Raw genomic sequence first — 14,174 nt, 5'->3', positions numbered from 1 at the left:
CAATCGCAATAACAAACACGTATATATACCTCCTCTTGATAATGTTGAATCACATTTGATTGCATTCGTCTTTTCTGTGTATTTGTTGTAGTCTGTGTTTCACATTTCTTTATTGAAAATTCTGACTTTTGGTTGATTTTTTAATATTTTTAGGTAATTTTAAAATTTTACTGGCTTTGAATTTCATTTCGTTTGGATCTTTATGTATCTGGTTCTTTTGTCTATAATTGATTCAGTTTCAGCAGCAAATTGCGGAAATTAGATTGGTATAATTTTTTTGTTTTTAATAAAAATTTGTGATACTGTAATATAAAGGGTGTGGATATCCAGACTTAAAAGTCCTCACAGTCTGTCTATCATAAGAAAAGCTCTCGCCAGTTAGTCTGCAGCTGTCTGTTGCCGTAGAAACGAGTCTTGACCCATTTTCAGTAGGGCTGTCTTGAAGACGAATGATAAACTCTTTTCCCCTCATTTAACAGTAGCCGCAAAGAAAATAACAATAAAGCAGCACTTGGTTCGCCCCTATTTGAAATATACAAGCCCTGTTGCTATAGCAATCGTCATCCACCAGACACTGTGGCGGAACCTTTTCTTCTCGTAGACAGACAGTACCTAGCCATTATTTTGGCAGTCTTCTTTGTTCGTAGTCTTACATTTCCAGTTACAGAAATGTTTTAGATGACGAAAATGTTCATGCTTTGGCAATGTCAAATGTTTAAAAAAAAATAAATTTCTGACAAATAACGAAATCTAATTACATATATAATGCAGAAATATACATGCAGAAAGGATGGAGAAAATATCTTATAAGTTTATTGCTGTTCTAAAAAGAATATTTGATAGGCCGTACAAGGAAGACAATGATGTGGATTTAATGTGAATGATTCATAGCTTTTGTTAACCATTATTTGTAGTTCATAAATATATTTTACATGTGTTGATGGTATCCTTAATGTAAATTTGCTAAAGTTATTACTGAAAAGAAAGGAATAGTTTATATATTGTGCTACCATAGTTATTTTGACATCCTTGTCTTTCAAAAGTAACAACCAAAGTATATTTTAAAGAGTTGGAATGAAATTAAAAGAAGGAAGTCATGTGATGACCACATTAGACTTTTTTAAGTTGATGACAAATATAAGAATAAAATTGCTCAGGAATTCATTACTTTTTTGGTGAATCTCCAAAGCAATTTTTTGTACAACAGACTTTATTGCTGGTCATTAAAAAATAGTAAATTTAGTGTACAGCTCTTGTAATATATATCTCAGGCAGTGTGGTGCTTCGCATATCTTTGTTGGCCCTTACGGATAAGTGTGTGTTTACAAAATCTTATTTTTGTTATCTTATTAAGTTTATTCATGCTAAGCCTCGTGTTATATATTTATATAAGCGTCATATTTGGGAGGGAGGCAATGCCTATATCGAAATATTCGAGTGACATCTTTAATCTAAAATCGGGGCGTCTTTTGACCTTGGGGCAATCCGTACAGAATTCGAAAGTACACGAATGTGTCAAGAGAGGAATCCCGTTTTGGAGATGAGAGAAAATTGACCCTTCTTCGAGCTATCCCATCAACACACGTGCTATTTGGCACCATGCAGTCCCAACTAACATGTGGTGAGCATTTTCTAGCAAAACGACCTTTGCCTCGTGGAGAGTCGTTGACCCCGAGAAAAGAACGATCTTAACGTGGACCGCTGCATTCTGCTCCTTTCATCCACTCTCCAGACCGCCCAGTCGGTCGCCATGACAACCGCCATTTTCATCCAAGTGTAATTCACTGCAAGTGGTTCCCTGCAGCACGGATACGAGAATTTCGATAAGAACTGCGGATGGAATTAGTTGTGAGGTTGAAGTTACTGGAATAAATTTTTCCAAATTTGGTATTAGTTTTTCGGGGTAATTTATTAAACATAATCAATCGTTTTAAGCCGAAAAAGACTGCCGATGAAATATTCGGGAATTTGATCTCGTTTTTCTCCTTACTCGTCATTAAGTGCTGAAATTGTAAATTATTTCAGAATTCTGCAGTATAAATTATTTGTTTTCTAAATAATACAATAGTTTCAAATTTTCTAATGAATCAGAGCTTTTTACATCAGAGATCTTGTTCTTTAACTATTAGGAATTATGTTTTTATTATAGGGTAAGTGGATGATTGTTCCTTTTTATTTTATTTTATTTATTTATTTATTTATTTATTTATTTTTTTTTTTTTTTTTTTTTTTTTTTCATTTCTGTTGCCAATGCTGCGTACTAAACTTTGTTTTATAAAGTCTTAAAATTAGTGTGAGTGTGACATCAAAACACATGCTGAAGAAGAATTTTTGAAAATGTATGTAGAAAAAATAAATATTTTAGGAGGGAAAGTAAAATTCCGCGAAACAGATTCAGTCCATGGACCATATTCTATAAAAACACAATTATATATATACATATATATTGAGAGAGAGAGAGAATAATTGTTTGAATGTAGTTTTATAAATGAAGCAGATATTTTAAAGATACCGAATAATATGAATCGGTCTTTACTGTCCAAACAAGCAAGAGATCAAATATTTTACTGTTTTTAACTTCGATATACGAAGTAAAGGAAGTACTATAATCGCGAAAAATTTCAGGTATCATATTTCAACAAAAATATGTATCTTGACTGTTCCTGAATTCATTTCCCCCCCTTGACGTCTGGACGTACGGACAGAATAAACGACTCTGTTTTCCAACACGGATTGTAAAATAGATTCAGAAGAGATATTTTCTGAAGTCTGTACACGTAGGTATGTATATATATATATCTCGCATAACTAAAAAACCATTAGCCGTAGAAGGTTTAAATTTTGTATACGGGACTATTACATCTAGTTGTGCACCTCGTTTTTTTTTATTGCAGGCAGTACCAAACGTATACATGTACTTTCACCTCCTTAACACAGATTAACGTCCCTAGCCGAACTTTATTTTCACAATCGTTGGTCGTAGTCATATACTTCCAACTATATAATTGTTTTAAGTGACGAAAATATTCATGTTTTGGACATGCCAAATTAAAAATTAAAAAAAAAAAAATCTGAAAGCTTTCAGATTTTACACTGACTTTGTGACTAAAGTGACTTTTTTTAACAATTGTGTGTTACCTTTATTTACTAAATATCCTGTTCTTCGCACTTAAACCATAAAATTCATTTCAACACCAATATTGAAAAATAATTTAAAATGAGCATATCTTTAGAATTTCCGATACACAGTCTCCCGCGGTGGAAATAAAAGATTCCCCCCCCCCCGCGTACAGTGGTGCCATTGCTCGCTTTGCAATCGTTGAGTTTGTCAATCAAAAATTCGTTAAAGTGTTAAAAATATAAAATTAATAATAAAAAAAATTCCAAATTTGATCTTCCAGATGCCCATATTCGGGTGGAAACGTACGTTATTCAAAATTGGATGTCTCTAGGTACCCTTGTTTTATCACAATGCGAGAAACATACATACATTTATGCAGATTTCTTCATTATTTAATTCCTTTAAATATAACACAGGCTGATAATATTTGGTGGCAACAATTTGAAAAGTGAACCGACATTTAACGTTTTCCAACGGAAAACACCAAAGCGAAATTAATAGCCCTTCTGTTATAACGCCCTTTGGGCTAAAAAAAATCGCCAAATAGCGAAATTTAACTTTTAATGTGGTCTCCCAGTTCCTATACTTTTATTTAGGAAAGTTTTATACTTGTTATGAAAAATAAAATCATAAAAAACTTGACAGTCGTACGACAATAAGGATCTATCAAATTTATCATATTTCGTCAGTTTTATCGCAAGTATAATATCTAGAGTAGAATTCTAAAAACTAAGAATTGTTCCAAACAGCAGAAAATAAAAGTGAAGGACTTATAACGTAAGATCTAGTCTTTTTGGCTAACATATATTGCTACTGGACGTACTTGAAAGTCTGTTAGCAACTTATCGCTAAGACTAGAAGATAAATATGACAGGAGAAAGGTCTAAAATTCTCTTTTATTGAACTCAGCTAGATGGCACAGTCTTTGTGCTTACAAATCCACCATCCACTTGTGGTGATAAATGAGTCTAAAGATAATGGTAAACTAAACTAAATTTAAAGTAGTACTTCAAGAGTACACAAATTGGTTTTATTTAGAAACCTACACCGGCGTGATATAAAACTTTGGTGGCAGGAATGCGTTTGTCGAGAATCAGAATTCAAACAGCTGGTAGAACAACGTGCGCACTCAGCAATAAAATACGCTCTGACTTATCTTTTCGCTACTTCAGTTTAAATAAGTATACTACCCTAACTCATTTCCATCCTGGCCAGGAAACGAGAAATGTCAGAAAAAGGTAATCAATTAAAATAACTATTCGCAAAAAAATACACCTCTTAATGATATAGGGATATATGTCGCACTTTGAAATCATAAGCTTAAGTATATTGTTATTATTCTAAATAAATACAAACAGACTAATATTTTGAAACGAAATTTGAAATTATAGACATAAAAATATGAGATGTTTGCAGAATTAAATCCTCGTTTTACCAACATAATGATAGCGACCATAATGTTATGAATGTGCAGCCACGGATGAAATGGCATAGCTAGAGGATGGCGGAATGGTGCTCCGCCCAGGGCAGTATATTTTGGGGGATTTTTTTTTCGCTTGAAGCATCATTTTATATAAAATATTCATATTTATATAAAACATTTACGCAAATTATATATATTTTTTTCAATTTTTGTAGAGAAGGGTGGAGTGGTGGTCCGCCCCGGGCGGTATATTTTGGGTACTTTTTCGCTTGAAACATTATTTTATATAAAATGTTCAAGTTCCACATCTGTTAATAGTACTACGAATTTTCTTCACAATTTCTGTAAGTGTTGCTAGCTATTAGAAGCGTTTTCTATATAAGAATCATTTAAGTAATATTTAATAACTACAAATGTTTATTTTGCATTTAAGTAAACTTTCTGCACTGCACGCACAACAGAAAATGGAGCAATCAAGTAGACCCCTATGATGTCTTCGATGATTTTCCGAACAAACAAACAAAAAAAAAAAAAAAGAGAGAGAGAGAGAGAACGAGAGAAATAGTAATATAATTTAAAATGGTGGAATTAAAGCTTTCCTTCAAAAATGAAAGTAGAGTTTTAATTTATTTTGCTAAATGACATTTTCACATTTTTTGTTTTACGTCAAGAAGGGCGGCAAATTCAGTTATTGCCCGGGCAGTAAAAATCTAGCTACGCCACTGCATGGGTACTATTTACGATTCTTGAAATATTCAAAACATCTCCTCAGTATTCAGATTTAAACCTCATCGAGCAGTAGTTATAGGTACTTGTTTCTAAATCAAGAGGGGTGGCAAATTCAGTTACCTCCCCGGGTGGCAAAAGAGTTACTTTTTAAGATTTTTGAAATAATCAAAATATCTCCTCAGTATCCAGATTTAAACCCCTTAAGAAATGGGTTATAAAATTCGAAAATAAAATATTCCTTTAAAATAACCTTTGAGCAAGAAGAATGGACAAATATAAGGCAAGAAATAATAAAAAAAAAATACAGTTGAAATGATGCCAAAAAGATCAAACCGTATTTTCGAAAGTTAAAGGTCCCCCCATAAGATTTTTCCCCCTCCTCCCCCTGTTAGTCTGCTAAGTATCTGATAACCTGTTGTGACACGTGTTCTGTTCAAAACAGAACATATTAAATTTTATGTTCAATATTTTTTGTGAGGCGGATGGGAGGCCGGAGGAATATTTAGTGTAAGAAAATCGCTGGGTAAACATATGTATTTCAAAAGAACATATAATATTTCTTTAGTAAATAAATTATAATTATCTTACTATGCAGCTATTGCACAAGTATCAGAATAACTTGTTATCGAAATAAGTGAATTTTAAATCATATATATATTACATATATATTAGATAAGAATTTTAGTTTAACGCACTCCTCCCCCCCTTTTTTTTTTAAGTCCAAAGGGGCTTTGTCCCTGAGAGACTATTGTTTTCGTTTTGCGATTTTGCGTCGAATCACTCTGAATGTCTGTTTCACTTTTCAAACTGTTGGCACCAAATATTATCGCCCTGTATTAGATTTGAAGAAATAAAATAATGAAGAATCTGCATAAATGTATGTATATTTCGAGCATGGTAATAAAATAACGGTACCTAGAGCTATCCAATTTTGAATGACGTAATCCTACTGCGAATATGGGTATGTGGAAGCCCGACTTTGGAATTTGTTTTATTATCGATTTCATATTTTGTAAAACTTTAACGAGTTTTTGATTAACAAACTCAATGATTTCAAAGCGAGCCATGGCAAAGTTGTACAGAAAAAAAAAAAAAAAAATTATCTCCAGTGCGTGAGACTGTGTATCGGAAATTCTAAAGACAGACTCAGTTTAAAAACTATTTTGCGATACTGCTGTTGAACTGAATTTTATGGTTTAAGTTCGAAGAACATGATATTTAATAAATAAAGGTAAGACAGAAAATGTTTAAAAAAACGCCCCTTTGGGCGTAATTTAAAATCTGAAACTTTTCAAATTTTAATTCCCCCCGTACAGTGTTGCCATTGCTCGCTTTGGAATCGTTGAGTTTCTTAATCAAAAACTCATAAATGTTTTAAAACTATGAAAAAGATAATAAAACAAGTTCCACATTTTCGCTTCCAGATGTCCATATTCGCAGTAGGATTACGTTATTCAAAATTGGATGGCTCTATGTACCGTTGTTTTATCACAATGCGAGAAAAATATATACATTTATGCAGATTCTTCATTATTCAATTTCTTTCAATATCATACAGGGCGATAATATTGGGTGGCAACAATTTGAAAAGTGAAACGCCGTTCATAGTGAAACGCCACAAAACACCAAATGCCCTTCGAGTTAATAAAAAAGGCTTATTAAAAAGGAAAACAAAAGCAAGTGTAATAAACTACATTAATCAACTACAGTATTAAGGCCGATTCCTACTTTTCTTTGATTCTTCACAATCGTCTAGCAACCAGCCGTAACCCCCCTAACTTGTTATCTGATATCGGAAATGAATGTTCAGATTTTCGCCGGAAGTAGTTCCTGGTAAATTTCGGAAATCCACTTTCCTGACTTGCTGGAAGAAAATCCGTTGGAAATTAGATTCCTATGGAAAATAAGAACCAGATGCGGCGCTTCTTTCTCTTTTGACACGCTGAAGTAGTATCTGGAAACAATGTGTACTTGAAAGTATCCGCTATTTTCATGAGAAATAAAAACTGGTTTTAAACAAACATGAACCATTATTGTATCAGTTCATTTCTAATTAACTAAAATGCAGAAGGTGAAGAATTTCCGTTTGAAGCATCTTGACATTATTGCTACCAGAATTTCTACCAAATAAATGCCTTTATTTGCCCTTTCCTATCTTATTCGTAAAAAAGTAAGTCTTTAAACGACGTTTTAAGTTTCAGTAATGGTAAAATCAAAAGAATCTTAATAACCTAATTATCATTTTCAGAATTTTCAAACAAAAACGCATTACAAAGATATAAATGAAATTTTCGCCAGTAATTTTGGAGTAAGTTTTGTGAAGGTCTCTCCCAGTCATACGGATTTAAGCACTTTTATCAAAAGGTCCACTTCTTCGAGGTCTAAATTCCCAATTTAATGAAGCAGAATTTACCAGAACTCATTTACCCTCTGTTAAATTAGCGAGTAAGGGCAACATGTAATAAGAAGGCCCTGAACTTAAATCCGAGTTAGAGTAAGGCCTTTATAAGAAGAATAAATCCTTGTTAGGCTGTAAGGTTTTAAGTTAAACTAACCAAGTTTCTTTTTATTTTAAGTTACCCTTTCCTGTAAACTCTTATTTCAACTTCCCTTCAGAATAAGCGCGCGGTTCAGGTTTATGCTAATTTGTGTTGGAGACAAGTTTTGTATTTAAAGGTTAGTGAGGAACTTCTCAAGTGTGAGAGAGCTTTTAGTCTCAGACCACGTCGGCTCGGTGGACGTTCGCAAGAATAGTTAGTATTTAAATTCTTACGCCTTAGTGCTATTTCTCAAATACTGATTGAAGAGATTTAAGTGCGTTAGTACTTAGCTAAGACTTGCTACGCACCATAAATAGGCCAATCTCGCGTTTAAGCTCTGTGACAGCGACTATTTATATGTCTACTGAAGTGTTACTTTAAATTGTTACTTTAAATTGCTTGATTGTTCAGTTTTAGACCCAAGCGCGGTCATTATTTTTCCGTTATCACTCCCGAGCCGGGAGTTGCTGTAAATAGTGATTTAAATAAAAGGGTCTTTTACACTCTTCTTACGTTGTAATTCTTCTAGCACTCACAAGAACATAGCTGTATTCAGCTCACTGTTCGAGTTGAGGACATTGATACTGTCACCATTATGTTTGCCAAAAGTATGCATAGAACACGAAGTCCTGACAAGGCAACGCCTAAAATTATGGCCTGGTTAGAAGAAAAAGGAGGAGATCGCCTAGGTACGTTGATATTCAGAACATAAATCGGAACATTTTACATAGGAAGAATTAGAAAATATTTACTCCGTGATGTTCCTTAACGTTCCATTCGATCGGTGTTACATAAATTCATCCACTAAATCATTACTTTTGTCCATGAAATCCTTATACAACGGCTGTTCGTATATTTTTTAGACGATTTTGCTTTGCTATAACTATAAATTGTCTGTTTGGAGATTACTTTTTTAACTGCAACTGTATTTTTGAAAGTATAAATTATCATCTACTGTCTGACAGTTTAGTTTTCAAGTGAAATGGCGCTTTTAAAAAAGCAATGGATGGAAGGTTAAGTTTATGCTTTTTCCGAAGAAAATTATTCGTATCCAATTATTAAAAACCGCTGTAAAAGCCATTTCTACTTCCTTGTACGAAGTTTATGCATTTGAGGCTTTTGTACTGTCTAATGAAAAACTTGCGATCGCGTTTCAAAGTTTCCACATCAAGTAAAGTAGACAATAAATATCGAATTTTGATACTGAAGTAGGCAGGTACAGGAACTGCATGTTAGTAATTTAATGTAGATACAAAGGATAGATCAAGTAAAGCAGATAATAAACATCGAAATTTGATACTGAGGCAAGCAGGTGCAGGAACTACATGTTAGTAATCTGATAGATACAAAGGACGCATCAAGTAAAGCAGATAACAAACACCCAGTTTTGATATTGAGGCAAACAAAGTACGGGAACTGCATGTTAGGTGATCTGATAGATACAAAGGACAACTAGAGGCTAATAAATGATCACTTTCCTGTCCCTTTTACATCTGGTATTACAATATATACTTAAACGGAGGACGTGTTCTTTTACCACGTGTTCCAATCTTCCGCTATCTCGTCTCCATCGACACAGGGGTATGATTGTTGCAAGTCCATGGCTTAGAAAGTCTATGCACAAATGACCAGCTCCGCGTTCAAGTGTGCACTGTAATTACACTGTAAATGTATAATTTCTATTTATATGCGTTAGTTACATTATATTTACCATTCTTAATTCTTAGCATTATTTACTATGAATTTTACAAGTATACTTTGAGAACCTAGGGAAGTTTTAAAATATTTCCCTTCTTTCAAAAACAGTTTTCTTTCTTTGCTTTACAAGATTCCGGGTAGAGAAAGATTTCTTAGGAATGCTTAAAAATACTTTTGAAAAGTTCAGAGACTTTACATTCTTATAATATACGTATAAACATTCGTGAATATTGTAAAGGGTGCACAGAAGCAAAGTATTTCACATACGCATTATAAAGCTACTTTAAACACCAGGATGACATTATATCTACTGACTTTTCGTTGCTAAAGCTTAGAATTTAAATTTTACTGCCAGTTCTGTTTTTCGTTAGCTCGCAGCAAGATGTGAATAAAATATGTGTATGTAAGAACAGAATTTTTGAAAATTAAACGGAGAGCTTTGGTAGCGACGCTGAACGTTTTACTATTCCCTTGCCCTGAGAATGAAGATAGCCGAGTTACTCGCTCAATCAGGTAGAATTATGCAAACACTTGTTTGGCTTGTTAGGCTGTGTCAGTCTCCGGAGTCAACTAATATCTAATTTAATTTATAGTTTCATGTTACTTTGAAATCCCGCAAGCAGCGGAGACTGATTTCTAAGCACAAGCCGTGCATTGTTAAGTTAAAGTTTAAATATAAAGGCTTGTTTAGATTTTCTGTGTCTACATATTGACACGAAACACGCAGCTGCGGTAAGATAGCTTCTTCGCAAAGCGGGTTTAGGGTTGCCATATTTGGCGCGAATTTGGTGGCAAAATTGGCGATATGCCATTTACGGAGCGAGAACATTATCTTGAACGAATTCTTACCGGTTTACCCCAGAATGTTCTCGAAGGCAGGTCAAAATCTATATAAACCCTGCTTGTACCCGGAATAGCAGTGTATTCCCCAATTGCTCGAAACGGTGTTTCATCTATAGGTAATAAGCTACTCATTTATAAATCCATTCTCCGTCCATTACTTTGTTATGCATGCCTGTATGGGCATATGCAAGAATTACGAATGGAAAGCGGCTTCAAACCGCCCGAAATTGTAAACTCATGCAGATCACTAACTCACAGCAGTACATCAGAAATCGGAGAATTCATGAGGAATTAAGGGTCAGTCAGCTTCGAACCCACTATTATAAAATTTCCAAAACGTTTCATGAGAAGCAAAAAACTTTAGACAACCCTGTTATCAAAATTGCCATTTACGACTCTAATGATCTTGATAATATTGTTACGAATTTGGTATTTAAAAAGCTAATGTTAGTTCAATTAGAAATTAAATGGTTTTATTTCTCGCGCAGTGCAGCGCGTGACGAATATTAAAAGAAAGCTAAGCCGGAAAATTGAAAATACAAGAGCGCGTGCATTAAATAAATAAATATCTCTTTTTGATTTCGAGAAAGTACTGGAAAATTCTAGCGCGTGATTTTAAAATCTTATAAAAGGAGGAAAACATCTCAGTTTGTAGTAGTTGCTTAGTTTGTTGTTGTTTAGAAAACTACTGTTGTTGATTGTAGCGAATTCGCGGATTAGCGTTCTTTAGCTGTTTTGAATTACGTTCTATTGGACATTTGAGTAGTTAAAAGAAAACTACTGTGAGATATTGTAATACTGCATGATAATTTGAGAAAATTTAAGCATTTTTGTTGTGATAATAATAAATTTTTGTTCATTTTTCATCGGACTTGTGCATTCATTTCATAACGAACCCGTACGCACGCAACAATTTTTGGTGTCAGGAGTGGGGTTTGAATGCCAATAACAAGAGCGATGGAAGAACAATTGAGACAGCTCATTAGTGCTTTTGCTGCATTCCAAGAAAAGATGGAAGCTGGCCAAGCATCATTTAAGGAAGAAATGAAATTGGGCCAGGAATCCGTTAAGGAAGAAATGAAATTGGGCCAGGAATCCGTTAAGGACGAAATGAAAGCCGTTCAAGCTGGTCAAGAAGAAATGAAAAGAGAAATTACTTGCATAATAGAAAATAAATTTGAAGCTATGGAAGGCAGAATTGACGCAGTTGAAAATAAAGTTGGACATATTGAAGAAAGAGTTTCTTCGGTGAAAGAAGAAATAGAAGAAAGAGTTTCTTCTGTAAAAGAACAAATTGATGAGAGAGTTTCTGCAGTTGCCAAAGAAATGGATACTTTAAAGAAATTCGTAGCGTCGGCAGGGAGCAGGAGTGATGATTTTAAATTCTTACCAATGCCTGCTCGTCCACCTCTGAAGCTATCCACATATGATGGGAAGACCTCCTGGCAGGTGTATAAGACACAATTTTCTATCGTGGCGGATGCGAATGGATGGGATTCCCAAGCTAAGGCCTGTCATCTCGCCGCTTCTCTAAGAGCCGACGCAGCGGATATCCTTCAGACTCTTCCCGAAAACAAAAGGTTAGATTTCGAAGCTCTGTCCGGCGCCTTGGAGTTGCGCTTTGGGGAGAAGTGTTTAAAAGACTACAGCAGGCTCCAATTAAAATCTCGTCAACAGAAGCCTACCGAAACACTTCAGGAGCTCGCCGCGGATGTTGAAAGGCTGTCCCATCTCGCCTTTTCGGAATGCCCGACAGAAACAAGGGAAATCCTGTCCTTGCAATACTTTATCGACAGCATCCGAGATACTGAAATACAGAAAGCTCTACGAATGGCGGATGTAAAAGATTTAAAAAGCGCTCTGTTGTACGCCATGAAGTTCGAGGCAGCCCAGCAAGCAACTAGTAGAGATCGCTACCCAGTTAGAGCTGTGCGAGTCCATGAGCCAGTGGATCAACTGATGGCTCGTTTAGATGATTTAGCCAGACAAGTCGAAGATTTGATACGGAGTAGGAGCGAGAAGAAAGTGGCTCTAAGGTGTTGGAGATGTGGTAGTGAAGGTCACCTAAGACGGAATTGCAGAACTCCCCAGGGTACGGAATATAAAGCAGATGATTTTACCAGACAAGTCAGTGGCTTGAGACGGAACAGAAGTGAAAAGAAACTAATTCTAAAGTGCTGGAACTGCGGAGTTGAAGGCCACATACGAAGAAACTGCAGAACACCCCGAGGTACGGAAAATAAGACCATTTCCCAGCAACAACGCAGTAAACAAATTAGTGACCATATCGAGGAACGGAGGTTGCCAGATAGTGAAAAACCTTGTTTTAAAGCTCTTAAAATTTATACAGTGAGTGGCAACAATAACGGACTGTCCATCAATGGGAATATCGATGGAGTTCCTTGCAGAATGATCATTGACACAGGAGCTAATGTTACCATCATTAGGAAAGATTTAGCTGAACAGTTTAAAGATAAACTTATTTGGACGCCATCCTGTGTTACCCTTCAGACTGCGTCTGGTGACAAGATCGACATAACTGGGAAGTTAAACGTAAACATCACGTTTGGAAGTGCCGCCTACCATCACACGGCATATGTGGCGGATATTACAGATCCATGCATACTCGGATTGGACTTTTTAAGGAAATACAATTTTTCCTTATACTTGAAAAACAACAAACTGCTTTCAGGATCTGAAGACATGACTATCCATCCTAAGAAGGGATCCTCACCTGGAAATGCCGACGCTTTGTCCGAAAGAACCAGCTCGAGAAACAGCCGAAATCATGCTAGGGTCGAAAAGAAACACCAGACTACCAGCTATTCTCCATCTCAGATGCTCTTCGGTCGAGACCTTCGTCTGCCTTGTGACCGCCTGTTTCATCGCCGTACGGATGCGCCTTCATCGCCTGAGGAACACATCCAAGATGTCAAGGCCCGTTTTGAAGTGATGCACCGTTCCGCACGAAAGCGAGTGAACTTGGCGACGGAGAAAGTGAAGACCAGATACAACACGAGAGCTGCTGGACATAGATCCAACGAAGGAGACAAGGTGTGGTTGTGGAACCCGATTCGACGAAAAGGAGTCAGGCCTGATTTACAGTCACCTTGGGATGGTTCGCACACAATCCTAAACAGGCTAAATGACGTCATGGTTCGGATTCGTAAGTCTTCGAACTCTAAACCTAAAGTCGTTCATTACGACAGGTTAGCTCATTACTATGGCCATAGTACATAATGTAAATAATTGTAAATAGTATAAGACCATGGTCCATTTTTGTTTTTAAATGTGTATTTGATTTGTATTTGATAGCATTTGATTTGTTTTATGTATTGCATTTATTGTTCATGTTGTTTATTATTGTAATGTAATGCTTCTTAATGCATTTATGCCACAGTTGTAAGTTTTGCTTCCTGTCCAGGGATTGTACTGCCCGGGACGTGCAGTCCTTGGGAAGGGGGCAGTGTTACGAATTTGGTATTTAAAAAGCTAATGTTAGTACAATTAGAAATTAAATGGTTTTATTTCTCGCGCAGTGCAGCGCGTGACGAATATTAAAAGAAAGCTAAGCCGGAAAATTGAAAATACAAGAGCGCGTGCATTAAATAAATAAATATCTCTTTTTGATTTCGAGAAAGTACTGGAAAATTCTAGCGCGTGATTTTAAAATCTTATAAAAGGAGGAAAACATCTCAGTTTGTAGTAGTTGCTTAGTTTGTTGTTGTTTAGAAAACTACTGTTGTTGATTGTAGCGAATTCGCGGATTAGCGTTCTTTAGCTGTTTTGAATTACGTTCTATTGGACATTTGAGTAGTTA

At 35.5% G+C, this 14,174-nt stretch overlaps 1 long non-coding RNA gene across 1 annotated transcript in view; it reads left to right on the top strand.

Moving 5' to 3' along the window:
* Positions 1-1,369: 1,369 nt before the first annotated feature.
* Positions 1,370-14,174, top strand: part of LOC118191728 (uncharacterized) — a 44,142-nt gene continuing 31,337 nt past the window's right edge. Inside the window, exon 1 of the long non-coding RNA XR_004758652.2 lies at positions 1,370-2,150. This is a non-coding gene — a long non-coding RNA (uncharacterized LOC118191728). The remainder of the gene's footprint in view (positions 2,151-14,174) is intronic.

Source organism: Stegodyphus dumicola, chromosome 2, assembly GCF_044657685.1.
Source record: "Stegodyphus dumicola isolate Sdum_Otavi_A_Nest chromosome 2, ASM4465768v1".
Classification (NCBI taxonomy): Eukaryota; Metazoa; Arthropoda; class Arachnida; order Araneae; family Eresidae; genus Stegodyphus; species Stegodyphus dumicola.
The sequence above is the reverse complement of the archived record's forward strand: the minus strand, read 5'-3'. Positions and strand labels throughout refer to the sequence as shown.